Source organism: Netta rufina, assembly GCF_964035555.1.
Source record: "Netta rufina genome assembly, chromosome: 3".
Classification (NCBI taxonomy): Eukaryota; Metazoa; Chordata; class Aves; order Anseriformes; family Anatidae; genus Netta; species Netta rufina.
In genome coordinates, this window is record NC_140125.1 from 84,750,557 (window position 1) to 84,771,500 (window position 20,944).

At 40.3% G+C, this 20,944-nt stretch overlaps 1 long non-coding RNA gene across 2 annotated transcripts in view; it reads right to left on the minus strand.

Annotated features, from left to right (window-relative positions):
- The window catches only part of LOC311208337, a 36,938-nt gene extending 16,692 nt beyond the window's left edge, over positions 1-20,246 (minus strand). Inside the window, exon 1 of one of the 2 annotated variants that reach the window (XR_014618332.1) lies at positions 20,214-20,246. This is a non-coding gene — a long non-coding RNA (uncharacterized lncRNA). Of the gene's footprint in view, positions 1-9,932; positions 11,587-20,213 lie in introns of those variants that run through there. The other variant, XR_014618333.1, reaches the window with a different exon arrangement.
- Positions 20,247-20,944: the final 698 nt, after the last annotated feature.

Below are 20,944 nucleotides of genomic sequence, written 5' to 3' on the forward strand. Positions count from 1 at the left end.
TGCAGTTCTAACCCAGACAAATTAGGCAATCCAGTTGTCAAATTCAGCATCATCTTGTTAAGAACATGTTTTCAATGCAGTTCCTAGAGTGCGTTAGGACCCAGACAAATAGAGGCTCTTCAGTTGTTAACCACTCAGTGGGCTGTACACTGTGATGACTTCACTAGCTGCTTCAATGTGTTCTAACTCAGCCCCAGGGAGAAAAAGTGGCTTCATAACGAACTTCAGGAAGCTAGCTATTTGGATGAAAACAGACAGTAACATGAAGACACAGTGGGTCTATTTTAAACAGAGAGTCAAAAATACTTAATGGTCTGAATCTCTTCCATCAATGCACCTTTACTATTATTTCTCAGTGTTGTGTGGCATAAATAACCTCTGGGACTGTCAAATTGCAAGGTGATTTTGTGTTGGTAGTATCATCATTTCCTGTATCTTTGACTATTTCCTTCTGATCGATGGTGGGAATGCTTGAGGAAGTTTGGGGTCAAACACATGGGATGACTTCAATTGGCTGATTAAGCAAGTTATCATTGAGGATGACATTCCAGCCTGAGGTGGTTCCTCATATATGAATGAATGTGTAATGTCAAAAGACTTGCTAGAGGTTATAAGCACAAAATGACCCAATCAGGAAGCTGTGTCATGCCTTCATTTTGCATAATTTGCTCCTAGAGTTTCAGTGGTTTGTGACACCAACACAGATGAAGGTGTTAGAATGCAAACTTCCTTTAATTAGGCAAAACAAAAACAACACTGTACTTCAGGACTTCCAGAGGCATTTAATATCTAGCAATTGTGGGTGATTCAAAAGGTCCAGGGATTCGTGCTATCTATGTTTATACTGTGAGATAAGTATTTGGGCTTTCCACACATTTCTTCTTTCTGTTCCTCTCCCCATCCTCCAGTTCCCTCCCTCCCGTGTCTTAGCAATTACATGCCACTTGGACGATCCTTAAAGCACTGAAAGTCATTTCTTGGAGCTGTTACAACAGGGAAAGTAGGTCCAGGATACATGATCCAAGGTCAAAACCAGTGGTTATTGGCAGGGGCTGCTTTTCACTCATCCCCACTTTGACTACTTTTATTGTCTTTTGATGCTTTAATCAACGTATTTCTGCTGGCTGGCATGCATTTCCAAGCTGGCTACTAGGGACATTTAGTTTAGGAAACGTGCCTTATCTGTTTTTTTTTTTTTCCTACGTCAGCAAGTGGGGAAAATTCCACCCATACCAAATATTTAGAATACCCTATCTTTTTATTTGCATTGAGCATCCTTTGTTTGGGACTCAGAAGAGCTGTGTGAATCAGGAAGAGGAAGAGCCGAGACAGACAGACTGGGACTGTACAGGGAACTGAGGAAACTCAAAAGAAGAACGTGTCCTGCGTTGTGTCCTGATTTGGCTTTGGGGCAGTAAGTGCTGATTTATTCTCTGAAACTTGGACAGGAACTGCACGTATGTCAGCCAGAAGAGTTTGGAATATCTGGGCAGCACCTATGGATTGATTTGCTTTTTTATATGTGCTGGTTTCAAGACATCCAGCTCTACAAGAATTGCAGAACCTGTTACTGTCGTTGAAGTCATGGGGGGACTTTAGGTGTAGTGGGACTAAAGCCCCATTTCAATTAGAAGAGTAATTCTCATTGTGTTAAATGTTCATTGGTATTTTTAAAGGAATGCTTTTTTTTTTTTTTTTTTTTTTTTTTTCAAATGCTTAAAGTATGGTTTTCATTTCCACAGAATCAACTTTGTGTTGGTCCACTGGTGTAAAAGGCTCTTCACATGATTCTAAAGTAAGTTATACATTACAAATTTGTCATCTCAAATGTTTGAGAGGAGATCACAGTAATGGAGGATCTGACTCTAAACACTTACTTTTAAAATGGAAGGATTTTTTCTTAACCAAATAAAAAATGTACGCTGCAAGAAATGTTCTGAACTTTTGAGGAGAGTTTTTAAAATAGTTGTTACAGATACCTGGTAATTACTTCAAATTCACTTTCAGTGGTACAGAACACACACTCCACAGGGCTAAGCCAGTAGTAGCAGGCAGATACAGGTTAATAAATCAATCCATTAAGACTGGACACTTGGTGTTTAGGTGATGCTTACTATGATAATAGACATTCAAGTCCATGTGAATAACTGTGACTATGGCACTATGGAATTCCAACATTAGTTCCATATCAAATCACTTTTGGTGACAGATGAAAGGATGAGGCTCCTTCTTAACAGGCACATACATTTACAATGGGCAACTGACGCTATAATGATGCTTTGTCACCTGTGATCAAGATAGCGTAAGCCAGATTCTGCCTTCAGATACTAGTATGCAAATTTGTCATTTTAAAACGTTGTCACTGTTCCTTGGAATGCGGCATCGCTGTTCTCAGATTGTATCTTCAAGCACAACTTAGGCAATCTTCACAACAGTTTGCACAAGATAAAATCTAATTAGGAGTACTTTCTGAAAGTTTTGCATTGGATGAAGTGAGGGACATCTATGTCTCTAGCTATTTGGCTATAGTATTATAGTCCTTTTGCATATTTTTCATTATTCCCTTTAGTAGCATCACAATCAACACTAAATACCATTTGGGCTATTTTGATAAGAAGAAGGAAAAAAAAGTGCTTTTTTTATCCAGTCATTTTCCTGGCTGCAGCAACCTCTGAGCAATGTATGCACAAAATATAGATGTTGAGAATGACTGAGTGATGGTGAAATCACAGCCTTTGGAAATAGGCACAGAGAATTTCCTTAGGCAGATGGAAATAACATTTATGAATGGAGAATCTGTATAAACGATTAATACAAGGCTTGGCTGAGACCACTTCTATCATTAAATATCACCTCCTGCTAGCACAAGATATCCATGTAAATGCACCTGTGAGCTCTTAAGAGGGAAACTGTCTAATGAACAGTCTGGTGGATCTAAACTTGCTGCTCGTGGAGGGGTCTGGAGATGTGCTTGAGCACACTAAATCCACATTGTATAAGACCTGTCTATAGTCTGCCTTTTAAGAATCAGTCAAAGGTTTGACCAGGAACACAAAACACCAGGGCAGTCTATTTAGTTTGGCCAACTCTTATGAGAACTTTGGGTTTAGAAGAAGGTCAAATCTAGGATGAGAGCATTTTTACCAAACCCCAGGCTTACAAACCTAGCATGTAGCTAGGCATTAGGCAGTTTCCTGTATTGTGCAGGTGCCTGTTTTCATTAGTATCCTCCCTAGCCTGATATATCCCTTGGAGTGGGAGGGGGGGTGCGGTGGGGGGAAGGGGACTTCAGGCTCTTACACACGCTTTGAGCCTTTATCTGGGACACAGCTTGTAAACAGTGTCCAAGCTCTCTCCCTGCCTTACAAATTAGCCATGGTATGTGCTTTGTCCACATTTTCTTGCCAAGGAAATGCAAAGCTTTGGGCTCTGGTTGAAACTTCCTCTCCTACAACCCAAGGATGTGCCCTAGTCACAAGATTTCATGTAGCTCAGAAGATTATATCTCCCCACCTTCCTCTTGTAACTAGGCCATGGCAAAGGCATCACTGCAGTACCTCAGGGCTTCATGGAGAACCTGTGTCCCCACCCAGTGGTTATATCCACCTGGCAGGCAGGGCACCACTGGATTACAGACCCAGCTCCCTCAATTCATCCTATGTTGGATTTTTGATAGCTAAGAAAAAAACACCAACACCAGAAAACCCATGATAACTCTATAAAGCTATGAGAGCAAACTCCACTCACTAAAGATCTGGCCTGCAGTCTCCTTTCTTTGCTTCCTTTTGTTGTGAATTTTGAGCTAATCCAGTATTCACTAAATAATTGGGAACCTTTCCATCAGCTTGCATGGACATTAGATCAGGCACCATCTGACTGGAAAAAGTGACCTTACGCTTCTAATAACACAGATATTATGAATAGCTTGGCTTTAAGTGGTGCTTTTTGGCAGAAAACATTGTGTAGTTTTAACCTCTGTGTGCAGGAATTGCTTTTACCAACCACTGAAAAGCAACCACATGTGGGGAGAAATGTGACTGCAATTAAGCAGTACAAAGCAAAATTATGTTATGATAGCATGTCCTTCCAGTTCATGAAGCTCCAGGCAGTAGATGACAGCAAGGACGTGCTGCAAAGCAAGGTGAAAAGCATGACCTCTATTATTTTTGAAATCTGAATTAGTTGCCTATGTTGGCATTTTGTCTAGAAAAGGTCATTAAGTATTTTTTTTCTTTCTTTCTTGTGTCTCCAGTATAAAATTTAATTTCTGAGCAAGTTCAGTTTCAACTGTCCTGTTAATCTTGCTATGGTATTTCTCATTTCACCCCTGTCTGCCTTTGTAACGGAATATTAAGTGAAATGAATGATCAGTCTGTGTGCAAGTCTACTGCACAGTGACACATTTTTCAATAGGCTGTATTTGAAACATTCTTTATATGTTGCAGTCAAAGGATGAAGAAATCTTTATAGATTTCAAATTTTGAAACACATTCCAAATCATGTGCAGGTGCGCTCAAAATCTGAAGAAAATACATCTGCTCTAAAACAAATTTGTCCCTTGGGAAATTCTAGGACTGAAACAACTTGAAGAAAAAATATCTGCTCTTTCCTCCCTTATTCAGGAAGTTATGTTCTAGCACGGTTACATTAAACTGTTGGCTTATGTGCACCTGTCAACATATGCTTGCTCACTTTCTTCATTCCTTTAATTTTAACAATTGTTAGTGTGTTTCCTAAAGGTACTATACTGTGATGAAGAGCTGCTGATTTGAGGTTACACTGATACAAACATGGAGAAAATGAAGAGTTGTTTCCAAAAAGCTAAAGCAGGACAGACACAAGCACTGAATGATTGATTGTAACTGTCCAGGTCATCCACGTGTTTGGACAGCTGAGTGCAAATGCATGAGGTTTCTGTTATGAAGGGGTAGCAGCCACAGGGTACCTATAAAGAGCACTGAGAGGCTGGAAAGAATTTCTGGAAGGGATTTTCAGTTGCAGAATGAAAGCAGTGGGATTTAATTTCAGAGAAAATATTCCAACAGAAGCTAATCCTGCCCTAAATACATGCAATGCAAATGATGTGCGCAAGTACTGGATAAAAAAAAACAAAAGCATTGGCAAAGTTAAAGCATTTAGAGGGTGGAAGGGGTTGTGTCAGTGGTAGATTAGTTTGCTGCAGGCTACTTGCCATATGCCTCCCCGGGTTACTTGTACTGGATTAAAATTTACTTCTGTAGAACAATCAATTAATGTTATTAATAATGTTATTATGAATCTGACATTAAGGATGAAAACTAAGCAGCTAGGATGTGAATCATCTGCAGGAAAGGGTTGTGAAAAATGTCTCTACTTAGGCAATAACAAAAACCAGAAGAATGACATTTTCCATCAGCTCTGAGCTGAAAGCTTTGTGCAAAATCAGGCAGGACACCAATTCCATTGCTCTCTGTCTTTTTCAGGATATGGACTTCTTATATCTTCCTCATTGGACCTCACACTCGGACTGATTTTTGTTTTGGTTAAACTGCTTTTCAATAGTAAATATGAACCTGTCATCCAGGTTTTCAGTTTCAAGTGAACATGGCTTTGTCTTGTTTAAAACTAAAGTGCATCTGCCAGAGAAAGTCTGTGTCAAAGTTTCCTCGAACTCAATGACAGTACAATCAAGCTTTTCACAAACCTAACCAAAACATGTTACAGCACTGACTTCAGCAGTCTGCTCTTTTTCCCCCTAACTCAGTTTCCCCTCTGTTAATCACTAGTGTTTCTAAGACAGACTAAATCTTAGATTTATGGCTGCCGTAGGAGCCCATGCCACCAATTAGTTTTATCTGAACCCAGACAAACTCATTTCTTCTCCACCCACAGAATCTTCATACTTGAGGTGATGCTTTCTGCTTTTTCTGAGGGATCTATATCAACACACTCAGCTAAGCCCACCATTCCCTTCTTCACTGCAGACCTGAGGTCATCTCTCATCCTTATATTTTCTAACAAGCCTGGCATTAAACAGGTGTTTCCTGACAGTTGACTTCACATGTACATTGCCTTTCCAGGACTGCTAGGCTAGACCCAGCCAAGTGCTCTAGGTTTTCTTCAAAGCCCTGGTCACTTGTTTACACAGGGGACTAAACTATGCTAAAATTATCATCATTAGTGTTTTTTAATTCTAAGGTGAGAAATTCACATTTGTAGAATGCCACATCACCTTCCTCAGTTTTCACATAAAGTTCATGATATTATATGCTAATATTAATATTTGAAGGAGGTATGCATAATTTATGGGCAATTAGCCTCTAAGTGATTCCTGCTATAATGATGAAAAATTGACTGTATTTTTGTAAAAAGTTAAAACTTTTCTTGTTCTCTTTCCATTAAGACAATTAAATATGAGTTGCCACAGGAACCTAAAGCGCTCCATCATTAACATGAACACTATTTGGCTATTTTCTGTACTTTTAGGAACTACTCTGAGGAAAGAAATGAGAAAAAAACATTTAACCGACTGAACTTTTTGTGTTTCACATTTACTCTGCTGGAAAGCTGACAAGAAACAATTGTTTCTTCTGAGGGCTCTTCAAGGAGGTTCCTGAACAGTGAAGGGCACAAGGTTGCTCTTTGATGTGTAGCCTTCCACCTCAGCTTCTAACCTGTTACCTAAGGGTCCCATTTTGGGGTGGCTTCACCTTCAAAGGTGGAGTCCTATCCTTTGGTGCTGGGAAAGTGAGTCTTTCATCGCACGTTGCTTCATACTCTGCCACCACTAAACTCCAACTGTTTTGGACAGCATTGTCACTGTCTATGCCAAAGCATGTTATCTTTTCACTTGCAGTCAGAGACCTGGACTGGTCTTTATATTAATGAGCCTTTCAAATCCAGTGCTTCAGATCTGCTGGCAACAGCATCAGTCTCTAAACCATTTCCTTTCCTATGGGTGTTCAGGACACATTCCACATTTTTTTTTTGTCCCTTCCCTTTAAGTCAATATTTTAAAAATAAATGCTTAGGGAAATTGGACCTTTGGGATTAGGCACAGAGCAAAGGTCACCGGCTGTGAACTCTGCAAGTGAAAGCAGGAGCTGACATTGCCATGGCTACCTGTTGGCCTTTTCTGCTGATACTTGGACAGTTTTCAGTCAGCCAATGTCTGTCTGACTGTAACCAGAGCTGAGCTAACAGACATATAAATGTTACTGCGGGACACAGAGGTAATATTTTAATGCCTTTAAGAATATGGATACAGGCTAAGATTCTTTAACTATACATTTTTCTCTTCTTTTCATTCATATTTGGTGACACTGACCTTTGGTCTGCTGGGAAGCACTAAATGCACATAGCCTGGCTAGCAGCAATGCTGAATGTTTAAATGGTGTCTCAGAAGGTCCATGATCTATATCAATTGAGAGGAGACAGAGTTGCTGGGGTGCCTTGAGAATCATGATTTACACTTGAAAAGTGAACTGTAGGTTGGATAACAACAATACATTGCTGTAGCCTGTTAAACTGTAAGTAGAAGCCCACAACAAAATGGGCCATAAAGTTAGGTTGTTTATAGTCAGACTGGACAACACATCGCACAAAACACTGTGTAGAGCACATTCTTGCACTGATAGAGGAAAGGACTAAACGACCAAACAATCTCCAGCATCAGAGTCCATGTCTTGACCAGTTTTTAGCTTGTACAATTAGAATGATTCGTCCATTATGAAAGTCACTAGAAACTCCCTTTTGCTGGAGAGATTTTTCTTGGCTAACAGTTCCTGGCAAGATCCATAGCTGGAGTGACAGAAGTACTCCAGAGATTAATGGTGTGAGTGTGTTCACTTGTGCAATATATCTGTGTAATAATAACCTGTGCTTAGTAAATCAAGCTACCCTGCTCAATATGATAGAAGATCTTTGCTTTAAAAAATCAGCAAGAAAGGAAAACAAAAATAGAAGCTGAACAAATAAATATCACAGGTTCTCGTGTTATTCTTACATTTAGATAGTTGTACAGCATAATACAATGTACAGCTTCTTATGCGTAGTAAAATCCATAATTTTTAACTCTATATACATCACTTTTGCTGCTGTAGTTAAGGCTTTTTGTGACATCCTGGTTGATATCACAGTGATCTACTCCTGTCTGAATGAAAGAGGGCAATTTAGGGAAAAAAAAAAAAAGTATGTGAAACTGATTCCTAGCTTATTCAAAGGTATTCACTGATGTTTAAAAGTTTCTAATTTTTGAGCTTTAAACGAAGAATTTCATTTCAATTTTATTATGTGCTAATCAAAATGAAAGTAACACAGAGGTTTTCCAGCTCTTTACTATGTATTTTACCCCCCTGCATAATCATGAAAAAGCAAGAGAGCAAAGCAGGAAAATGATACAAGGAACACCAAAAATTCCCTCCCTGACCCAATAAAAATGTTCAAATTGAACAAAATTTGTCTCATTTGAATGAAAAACTGTGTCCAGTCAGTTTTATTTTTTCATTTTTTAAAGTATAAAATTGTTTAAAACAATAATTTTATCTAATTATCATACACCATCATATATCTTCCATCTGATATAGAAGGTATCACTAACTTTTTTTTTTTTTTTTCTGGCTGAGGCAAAATTGAGTAGTTTGCAGCATACTATTCTTGGAGGCTAGCCTCCCACTGCCTTCTACAACCTTTCTATTGACATGTGGGGTATTAGTATATAAGAAATATCATTTACTCTATATTCTGTGAATTGTTTCTCTTTAGCATTGAGAAAGATAAGCTTGTCTTTGGTAGTTTCAACTATAATACTATGATATCACCAAAAAACATTAGGTGGGATTGAATTCTACAGGGCCATATTCAGATTTTTTCATCTTCTGCTGGGAACGTGAAAAGTGTCTTGTGTTCAAGGGCAGCCTTAAGTGAGTGGGACCATCAATATGGTCAGAAAAGAGAAGGACAGAAATGTACACTATTACTTAGGCTGAAAAGAGATTTGCTATAGCAGGTAATATAAAATAGGGAAAAGGTTTGATGATACAAGAGTGTAAAGCAGTTTTTGTATCCGATCAGCTGTGAGAAAACAGAATTTTTAATGAGAGAACCAAACTTCAGCTCTAATTCTGACTACTTTAAACAGCCGAGGTAGGTTTTATTATTATTATTATTATTATTATTTAATTATTTAATCTTTTATTGTAGAAATCAGATATTTTCAAAAAAAAATGCCTTCTTTTTTTTTTTTTTTTTTTTTTTCCTCATGAAGACTCTTCAGTGCAGTGCGGCAGAGAATAGAAATTCTCACCTATCTATTTTTTAACAAATTGTAGGTGTAAGGCCATGACAACAACTGAACTGAAAAGCACTAATGACTAGTTGGAAGAACTGAATTCAGTCAGCCAGTAGCACTGTGGAGATGTCCTTTGACAAGGTCCTTAATGTTATCACAGGATTTCCTTTTTTAGAGTTAACACAGTATTTTCACTTTTTCCATAGCTATCTATCCTGGATGTTCCTAAGAAATGTGTGTCTAGTACCTCAATCAATAGCAGCTTTACCACTTGCTTTGCAATCAAATGGAACAGGTCTTTTTGATTTTTTTTTTTAAGGAAAATAAAAAAAGAAAGATTACAACTCTGCTTGGACTCTATAATGCTAGTGTCATATCTCCCACTCATATTGTTGGAGTCAGAGTGTCATATAGGTGTCCTGAATATTTCTTATTTATGTCCTGCATAAGATAATCCACCAGTTGTTTGTTGGTGGCTTTAAAATGAATTTGAGTAATTCATTCTGCTAAGCGGGTTGGTCCTTCCTTCTTCCTGTGCTGAGCTTGCCCTACTCACTACAGGCATACAATAAGAAGACTTCTCTGCAACCGATGTTTACAATACATGTGGTAAATAATGGATTTCAATTGTTTATTCAAAGTAAAAAAGACTTTGCAGACCTACCCGCTTTGCATGGCTGGCGTCAGCCTCCCCACACACAGAGTCTCCTAGCTTCCAGGAAGAAGCCCAGGGCATCCTCCTCTCTTGTAAAATGTTTCTGCCAGAAGCACTTTAAAAATGCCTAGCAAAGAGAAACGTGCAAAATGAAGCATTTCAAAGGAGGAGGGAAATAGAGAAGAGGGGAAAAATAAAGCCCTGCAGGAAAAGACTTCAATTTGTCAATTGATGCCAGTTGATAAGGCATTTAGTGTCCAGTAAATGGCCACTCCCACATAGAATTTATCTTGAGAATTAGTAAACATTTATACGAAAGTTAAAGCTGTACCTTTTAAAGTTCTGCTCTAGGGATTCAACTCTGTTCACTTTGTACTAAAGTATCAAAGAGATAGTCCATGTCATAAAAAGCTTAACATCTGAAAGATGTAAAGAGACAAAGGGTGGGTTCATTCCTTTGAATTTATCTTTTTTAATTCTGGGAGAGAAACCACTGCACAGGAGTAGCTAGTCTGGAGACAGAGGCTCATGACTGTTTCTTGGGTTTTGGTATGTTTAAAGCATCTTCCCATTATCACTGTGCCCAAATATTTGTGGTATTTTTGACTTAATTGAATTGACAGCTAGAGATATACTGGTCAGCAGCAAAAAAATAAGTTACCTCTCCCACACCTGTTTTATGATAACATTTGTATCTGGAAGCTATTTTTCCACTTCTAAGTTAGAACTACAAGGACATGGCCATAATGATACCAAGCACTGTTACCTTCTAATTTTGAAGGTCCTGGCTATGGGAGCAGAATTCCTAGCCTTTCCTGAGACATATATTCCCAGTGCAGCAAACAGGGAGTTTAGAGATGGAAAGACTGGACACGCAACACCATAGCCTGGATGAAGAGATGTCATTACTCCTACTTCAGCAAAATACTAACAGTTAAAGCAGTCATCCAGGAGACAGAGTCAAGTCCCTTCTTGAGGAAGAGGGGAGCAGGGTCCCCTCTGTGAGAACACCCCCTGATGTGAGAACATCCTCAGAGGATGGTCTATGGCAAGAAAAGTGGTAAGGTGAAGGGTCTCTTATTCAAGACTAGGCACTAAGAAAGAGCAAGCTCACAAGGAGAGAGCAATCTGAAGGAGCCTAACTACCTCACCAATGAGGCAGATGCAAAGATGCTCATTTTATTCACAAGGCCTCAATATCTTCTTGGAGTTGGATTTAGCCTGTATTTATTCATATCCTATCATTAATGCAAAACTTGGGATGCTCCCTTTCATACTTGGATAAGTTTCTCTCTGAGCTTAAACTAGTCTTAGCTTTTCCTTCTTTTGCATATTGTTGACTGTTGACATCAATATGGTGATCTCATATTCTTCCAATAGTATCCTACTTGTGAACACCATAAAGAAGTATTATGTCCATGGGAAAAACAAACAAACAAACAAACAAACAAGCAAGCATCTTAGTTCTGTCTTTTAAACAATTTGGCAAGCAAGAAGCCACAAACAGTAAGAGACCCATCATGAGACACCATACATGAAACCTTTCATAAATCTGGAACCCCACTGGGTGCTTTCACAAGGTTTACCATTCACACAGCAATGCTAATGCCCTACAATCACTTTGAAAAATCACCTTTTTATCCATGTCTCAGATATTCCTTCCCCAAAGTTCAAGAGGATGGATGAACCTTGCAGGATTTCCAGAAAGACAGCCAGTCTAGGTACCATCAGAAAGTGACTCATATGACATTTGAATTTTCTTTTCTTGCCACTAAGACACAGCTTCCTTTTACCCATAAAAAGCTTGCCTGAGCCATTTCTCTGTAGCTAACTGCATTGTCTCAAGGAAAGCAAAACAGTCTCTGGGCCCACAGTATTCAATGCTGTAGTGTTAGAAGATAGCATTTTAAGCCCAGAACAGAAACTAATTAGAAATCAGTGCAGGTTAGTGCTGAATGCTGGCCTAATATTCTCTTATCCCGAACCAAGGGTCTGAAATCAGACATATTCTGCACTAATTAGAGTGCCTGAATGGTTCCAACATGTATCTTGCCACAGGAGCTCCCAAAGGTTTCCTTAAAATACCAACATCACCAACAGCAGGAAAACGAAAAGCAGCAAAACTGCTCCTAGGCGAGCCCAAGGGAGCAATATGAGTTGCTCAGCTGTGGAGCAGTGCTTGTACATCCCTGTGAAATAGCTGACACAACAGGCCATTTGGGAGCCCTTCCTTAATGGATATGACAGTGCGTTGCAGTAGGGAGCTGCAAAGGTCTAGGGGTCTTGCAGAAGACTAGAGAACAGTGTCCCTCATCCAGATGCAGTCCTGGAAAGCCATGGGCACAAGAACAAGTAGCTGAAGGGAAGCTAAAGCTGTTTCACTGAAGAGTTGTGTTGCATACTCAATTTAGCTGAATCAGGCCATCATATGATTATTGGAAGCAGCCACAGTCTGGGAACAGAAGACAGAAAAACGTCTTTTGTCAGAAAGGTACCACTGGAAAAAAAAAAAATAATTCAACTACATTTCAAAAATCAGGTTAAAATAGGCTGTCTTTATTTTCACAATTATATTTGATGTGCTCACAATATTTTGAATACCTTATTTGAGTATGTTTTTATGTTCCATTATGAAGTTAATATATCTGAATGAATCACTAAATTTAACATGTTAATATTTCATAAACTTTATCTGACACTGTACAGCAACCTTCCAGCATTACTGACAGAAATTATTGTTACCTTGGCAAACACATTAGCATTTCAGAAAACAACAACAACAACAACAAAAACAGTTTCTCCTCAATGAAATGCTAAGAATTTCAATGACATGGAAAGTTTCAGCGTGGTGGGGTTTCATCCCAGTTCAGAATGAAAGCAAATGTCAGATCAGTGAGTTTTCTCATGGAACAGGAGTGCCATTCCGGACTGGCTCTCTTGATTGTAATCAGGAGTGGCCCTTATGCTGAGAAAGTGTTGGAAGGTCAGTGAGTGCATCTGTGGTAGAGCACAACCAGTGACGCCTTTCTTTTTGAAATCAGCAATACGGCCAGCTAACCAGCTGACAAGCAGAAGTAAAGAGCTGCTTCCTGAAAAGGGGGGAGAGAGGATCAGAGAAAAGCGACATGAGATCGACATGTTGAAGCATCCTGAGTCAGCAGGTGAGGTGACAAAGTTTGCTCCTGTCCCCAGAGCCACATGAGACTCCAGAAGTGCTGACCTGGGCTTACCACTGGCTGAGCACTCATGCATCTGGGGGACAGAGGTTGGATGCACTTTGCAGCCACAGAGAACCCACGGTGTCCCTGCTGACGCAGGGCCCTTTTAGACAAGAATCGTAGGAAACAGGCAGCCGGGAAGCAACAAGTACAGCTTGCAGCAGCGTCAGCCCCAGCTGAACTGCTGCTTATGCTGCCAGCAGCCAGCAGACCCCACTGGAGTGTCGCAGGTGCCCCTGTGGGCGCGAGGGTGGCAGGCGATGACAGCCCCATTAGCCAGCCTCCGGGGTGCTGCTGTGCTGCTGCGGACTGTGCAGTGCTACACCATGCTGGGGGCAGCCTCCAGGGAGCTGGGTGCTCTCTGCACTCCTGTGAAAGCTCACAGATGTGAGCAAAGACTTCCTTCCAGCACAGGTATTCCCAGAAATGGTCTGTATTCCAGCTCACATGCACTTTGACTCCTTAATCGTAAAACCAACACTTCTTGTTTAATATTTTCTATCAAAAAAAAGAGTGGCTCACCTATGCAGATGCTAGTGTTGCTTTCCCCTATTTTCTGAAACATTTCAAGCTTTTGATTTTGAAGGAAGAGGAAAATGTTTTTTGGCTCAGAGAAACTGTGTTGTTTGCTCTACAGGCAAACTAAAATAGCTCCTGAGTAGGAGCACAGGACAGATGCCCTATGTCTATCAAAATATGCTATTCATTCTCCTTCCCATCCAGCTTGTGTCTGTGGTGCAGGTTTAATCAAGTCATCTTAATTCTGTCACTCACAAGCTACAATTACACCGTGCCTCACAGAGCCTCCTGTCTGAAATGGGACTCTAAAGCATGAAGAAAAGCCTCCTCTCCTCTCCTCTCCTCTCCTCTCCTCTCCTCTCCTCTCCTCTCCTCTCCTCTCCTCTCCTCTCCTCTCCTCTCCTCTCCTCTCCTCTCCTCTCCTCTCCTCTCCTCTCCTCTCCTCTCCTCTCCTCTCCTCTCCTCTCCTCTCCTCTCCTCTCCTCTCCTCTCCTCATTTATATCTCCTTGTTTTCTTAGTCACAAACCAATAACTTTTGGCCTGGATGCTTAACATGACCTTAATTACAAATTGTTATACTCTTCCTGTGGCACAGAAAAACTTTCTCAAGAAGTCCTGGCTGTTGTGGTAACAGAAGTTTCCTAGGAAATCCCAGACAATGCTGAATCACACACAAAACCACAGACTGGTTTGCATTGGCAGGAACCTCTGGAGGCCATCTGGTCCAATCCCCAGCTCAAGCACGGACATCAAGAGCCAGTTGCCCAGGACCACGTTCAGGTGGCTTTTGGAGATCTCCAAGAAGGGAGGTTCCAAAACCTCTCTGGGTAACCTGTGCCAATGCTCACTCACCCATACAGAGGGGTGCTCTTCCCCTTTCTTCTCAATGAAGCTGTTACTGAGTCACTGAGGAGGTTTTTCTTTTTTCTCTTTTCACATAATATGTTCAAGGGAAGAACATTTTCCAACCTCACACCCACAGCATTTCTCATCTTCTGGGCCTGATGTGGAGTAGGGATCTTACAGTCCATAAATAAAACTATAAAAAGCCAACTTGCTTTGAGATAACACTTTACTGAGTCTGTGTGACAAGAGTTAGAGGAAATACCACACTGCCAAGTGTGTCCATGGGGCTCAGGAGAATGTGATAAGACTGTTGGTACCTGGGATTCTCACAACATCTTGAAATTAATAGAAAGCTCCAATGTTTGTCTGTGTGAAAGGGACGTGAAGCAAACCAACGGCTGTGGTAAGGGGAAGGATGAGAGAGAGTTGAAGAAGGGCTTCAGATAATCATCTGTGTCTTGATTTTGTTCTCTGGGTTGCAGTAGTGGCACACGCAGACACCTTACTGCTGGCCTGTGCTGCTCTGAATGTTGCCACATTGAGACGGTACTCAGAATATGTCAAAGACAGCCTTGCTCTGTGGTTCCCTAAGGAGTTTTCCAAAGAAGCCACAAGATGAATATGTCCCTCAAGGTCTATGGAAACCCTCACAGGGAACTGAGAGGCACAGAGGTGTCAGTAATATCAGGTATCTGCCACTGCAGATGTCCTCCTGGACTCCCTGCCATATGTTTTTACCATTATATGATTTCATCCTCTCATTCCTGTAGCCCTAACTCATTTTTCTGTATGATACCTAAAACCTGTTTTTTTTTTATTTTTTTTATTTTTTTTTTTTTTAATGCAGAAACACCCGATGCTGTGCTGCAAACAGCTCGGAAGCAGGTACAGGTCACATTGAAGTAAGAAGCAAACCTCTCCGAGAGCAGGCAAAGCTGCCTTGGCATATCAGTGCCAAGATGCTCTCTCACCCCCACCTGATTCCTGCATGGTGCCCACGTGTGATGACACCTGCTCACACGACACCATTTCCTCCCATTTCCTCAACATGCAGCTTGCCTGGCATGTGCCGGCTGGCTTTGGTGCGCAGCAAGGTGCTGCAGGCCTGTTTCTCCAGGGCTGCCAAGAGGCTTGCAGAAAGGCCCTGGCTCAGTGCTCTCGCCGGCTGTGCTCCCTGGCTACATGGGCCAGCCTGCTGGTCTCAGAAAAACCACCAATCCCCAAGCACTGTCATGCTTCAAACCTGGATGAGGACGTGGGCCAGGGCATGGGGAAATATCACTGGACCCCAGCCAGTGTCTGAGGATTTTCACTTGACTTGCAGGAATGCAAAATAACACTGGCAAAGACTAGCTATGGTGCCAGGTCAGGCCTCTTCTATCTCCTTTGTATTTATAACTGTAATGTGAACTGTCATGGGGCTCACTTATATATGACTTTTAGAAGGCAGCTTACAGATCAGCTCTGCCTTAGAAGTCCATGTTTTTATAAGACCTTATTCTAAAGATCTTTCTCCTCTCCCTGAATATGAGGCAAACCACTATAAGACAGGCAATTTCTGTGCAGAGCAGTGTGCTTTGAGCCAGTGCTATAAAGCAATTGGGTCTGTTTTATCTGTTGTTACCTTAATAGGAATCATTTCATTTCTCATTTTTGAGGAGAGGAAGGGAGAGGAAGGAAGGGAGAAAATGAGTTGCCTCTGTAATTCACCTCCCCTGACAAAGCTGGTAGTGCCTTGCTATTCCTCAGAAAATTAAAAAAAAAAAAATATCCAAAGGAATGATGTAAAGACTTTATCATTTTGGCTGGCTGGTATGTCCAATTGCAGCTTTCAGTAAATAAAAATGGAAAAACAAGCTCAGCTCCAGGCTGAACAGTAAACACAGAGGCAGTCTGGTTTATGCAGACTGTTTGAAGTATGCATTTGAAGAAGACCTGGGAAGAGGCTGAAGCCAGCAACCTCTCTGCAAGGGATGAGTACCCAGCCCTGCCCTCACCCTAGAGCAGCAGCACAGTTGGGAGGGACTAAAAGCCAGATATTCCACTTCCATTGCTATAATCATCCTGGCTACAGAGGTATATAAATACAGGATCACGTGCAAAGGAAGCAGCTCTGCAGACAGAGATTAAGAGATAACTATAAGGGAAAAAATTATCAGCAAGCTATGAGGCAGCCTGTAGAAGGCAAACGGACTCCATCAGTCCTCCAACCACATACCTACCAGCACTCAAGTTCCTTGTTCGTGGAGTGCTGGCACAGTATTCGCTGACTCCACATGTCCCGTCCAATACATGTTTTCAGCACTGACAACTGGCAGCCTGCAGTCCTTGGGGTTTCTAAATAATCACTTATAGCTCCACTTATTCTTTAATGAACATTCATCTTCCATGCCTGGGCATTTCTTTTGTTACTCAACCACAACCTCATTTAGGTGTTTTTTTATTATTATTTTATTTATTTATTTATTTATTTATTTTTCCCCTATTCTATCTGTGCTGTTCTGGAGAGGAGTCATGGTTAACAAACAACAGTGTGTTTACTGTGACTCAGTTATATTATTAGGTTATAGTGGGAAGTGATGATTTTCATGTAGAAAGAGAGAACATATAACTCACATTATAATAATATGTCCAATTATAACTCCATTGACAGCAATAGAATCAAAAGTAAGCCTATCTATTGAATGTATTTTGGGTTAACTTTATAGATAGCATTATGTGACTAAGAATAATAGGTACCAGATTTTTTCTTTGCTTACTGAGTCCTTGGCAAAGAAGCCAGACACGGCATCTACTCATAAGTATTGGAAAGGTTGGCTCCCACCAGCTTTGGTTTTTCCTAAGAGGATAAAGAGGGGTATGGAGCCATGGCCTGCAGCTCCTGCTGATCCAGCCAACAGAAGTGAAGGACAGCAAGGAGAGACTGTTAGCTGAATTTGGCTTAGATGCATGAAATGTGAGCCAGACATTTAAGGTATGGGAGATGCAGGCACATCCAAGCTCATACCCTTTGCAACAGGTCCAGAACCAGAAGTGCCAGGTCTTTCACTATGTAGAAAACAAGCTTCAGCCAAGTACTGGCACATGGCATACTACAGCTAATGAATCCTGTTAGACTGGGCTGCATAAAACGTGGAATTTACTGGCTTCGGTCTGTTCAGTATACTGAATTTCAGTATACTGAACAAGCCTTGAGCAGACTGATGTACCAACAAGTACTGTCTAAAGGCTACATTTGAGCTTATGATATTTGTCTAGACAGGATCATTGGTTAATATCTCAATCAATTTTTAAATGGATAATTGTGTTTTCTTCTTCTTCTTCTTTTACAAAACAGAATTATTTATTATAAAATGTCTATATATGCTTTTAAAATTAGCAACACAGTCAAAAACATACAAATACATCTGGATCTTGTCATCTCTGTATATATATGCTTGCAGTTTATGTGGATTAAATCTACATGCCTGCTACTCCACACTTACACCACCATGGCTTGGAGCAGAATTTGTCTCTAAACTGGACTGGAGCTCTTTAGGATATGGTTGTATTGTAATTATTTCTTCTGGCTTTAGAGTCAACCTTACAATATATTGTTCTTAAAGGCTTCCTCAGAAGTCTAATGATTACTGAGAAATCTCAGCTTTCATTTAAGGGAAAGCCAGGAGGTTTTAGACACCACTGTCCAAAATATGTGAATCCTCAATTATTATTATTATTACTTTTTAAACTTGCAAACAACAACAACAAAACCCACAACCCCTCAACATGGCTATTTTTTAAAATCATGTGATTTAAAATCATGTAACTTGGTGGGTGCAGTGGGTGAGGTTTCAGTTCTTGTTTTGGCACTGGTGTGCTCTGTGTTCCTCTTTGCCCATCATTAACCATGTGTTCAGATATAATAATAAGCCACAAAAGCACCACAGCAGCATTTACAAACACAACATAGCAACCCCTCTCCTTAAAGATGGTGTTCTATCCCAGCACACCTAAAAGACAGGTGTTATTAACAGGAAGCTTATATAATGATATATCACATCTTGCAGTGGAACAAAATGGTGAAAGGTCAGCCCAATGATATATGTAGAGGGTAGGCTTGTAACTAATGACTTCCTAAAGCAGATGAATGAGAGCCTGGTCTGAGAGCAGGTTTTATCTCAGAAAAACTGTCATTCCCCTTCTTAGTCTTAGATATGACATGCCAGGCTAAAAAAGCAGTAGTGAAAGACTCATTTGTCCACTGCTCCTCAAAGTGCACAAAGTGAACTCCACTGAAGTTTGTGACATACTGATTAACAGCTGCAGTGAGGTCTTGTCATGCTATCATACCTCTTTTTCTTGATTCATGTAGCACATCAGTTTTGAGTGTGTTTGAACTGACAGTGCTCTTGATGGCTAAATTATTTTTTTGAAAGAAAAAGTGTACAGTGTCTTCAGATGTCTTCCTAGAATTTTGTTTTTCTTCTTCACAATGTCATTTTTGGCCAAGGATTAGGATTCTAGGTTCTGCTTATTAATGGTGTTGAGTTGCGTTTAGGTTTTGTGGCTTCACATTTGCCTATAATGAGCCAAAACCAAAACCTTTGGCAAAGCGTGGATCTAAATGTGCACATTCCAGTTTCTCTCCACTCTAGTTTGGTTCTTCTAACCTCTGAAGTGTTTGTTTGTTTTAAAAAGGAGAAACCATATATAAACTTACTGTTTCCAGATACCCCTTAAAGAATTCCAAATGGCACAAATTTATATAATAGCAAATGCCCCATAAATGCAATTAGAAGGCAGGAATCTCCAGTGTAATGATAGCATAAGTCTGCTGGTTCCAATAGGTCCTATATGGTGGAATGCTGAAGCAGTATAGTAGTGAATAAAAGCCAGTGGTTTTATTCATTTGCAAATATGAAATCCTTAGGAGTTATTGTGCAAGTTCCTACTGTGTTCATGAGGGAAAATATTTTCCATGCAACATTCAATATGACATCCCTGTACCAAAATTAAAAGGCTATTTCTTCCAATAGACCCAACCTCTGAAATACCAAATATCTAGACAAATAGCATGGGCTGAATACAATTAATGCCATTTCCTTCTTAGAACTGTTTTTTCTTAGTCACTTACATCTTATTTGCACACAGGAAATAAATTCCAATATTTTACCAGAGAACACTGGTGATGGAGAACACTGCAGTTTTACATGGGTCATTCAAATAAGGTAGCTAGAAAGAAGAAAACCCAAGAAACTGCTGATGTCAGAGAATACACCCTCTATCAACTTTCTCAGATGTGTCTGCTGAAAGAGTTCTTGCCTGTCTGCCATTTGCACCAGTTGTCAGCATTCCTTTCTTCTCCAATTCTCATTTCTCCAATTTCTCTTCCTTCTTTCACCTTTGGGTTCATATCTTTGTGGCTCTAATTCTATTTTGCACTTTCCATTGCAATATATCCTTCTCTCTCTTAAAGCCAAATGCAGATCCCATGCCCCTGTCTGCCTGCTCTCTCATGGCAAGACCTCTCTTCTCCTTATCACCAGCCCTGCATTCTCCCCAGCCATCCATGCTTCACCCCTTAATACCTTCATCATATCTTGTCTATTGCACTCTTGCTTTGTTTCTTGAGAGTCAGTTTCATTTCTTTCATGATCTCCATGAAACCTTTGAACTTGTCCTGATACCCTTCAGCTGCTGGCTATGCTAAACACCTGGACTCACCTGACAGTCTTTCTGCTTCTTGTTTCTTCTCTCACACTCCCCAGTCTGTAATAAGCAGCTTCTCCCCTTATATTCTACCCTCTCCAATTTCCCCCCCTCCCTCTCCTATGTGACTCCTTATCTTCCCTTGTTATTCTTGTCACCCATCGCCTACCCAGGTCCTTCCTCTTTGATTTGCTTTTCCTTGGAAACAAGAACTTTTATTATCTTCTTCATGTTAACCTTTGCCTTGGGTAGTCAGTACAAGGATGCTCTCTATGAACAATCACAGGAATTGTTCTTAAGATTCCTATTTTGTTGTTGCTGTTTGTTTGTTTTTTTTTTTTAATAAAAGTGGCAATGGCTAAGCTGTTGGTGTGCTGAGACAATTGTCCCCAACACACTAGTCAGTACTTTAGCCAGTATATCCACCCATTTTTTGCCTCAATTTTCAGTTTCATTATAGATTTTTGCCAATTCTCCCTCCCACCTTTATTTTGTTCTGACAATTAATAGCTGACACTGAGGAGGTTCAGGGAAAAAAAAAAAAAAAAAAAAAAAAAAAAAAAAAAGGCACCATAACAGTTATTTAGCTGTTCCTGCAGTATTTATGCAGGGGAAAAAGAAAAAAAAAATAAAATAAAAGGAAATGAAATAAGTTTTAAAAGGCTCTAGGTGGTAGCCAGCAATCCAGGAGAATTCCTGCAGCACAGCCAGTCTGCTCTTTTTCTGCTAAAGGACTTCCACAGGCA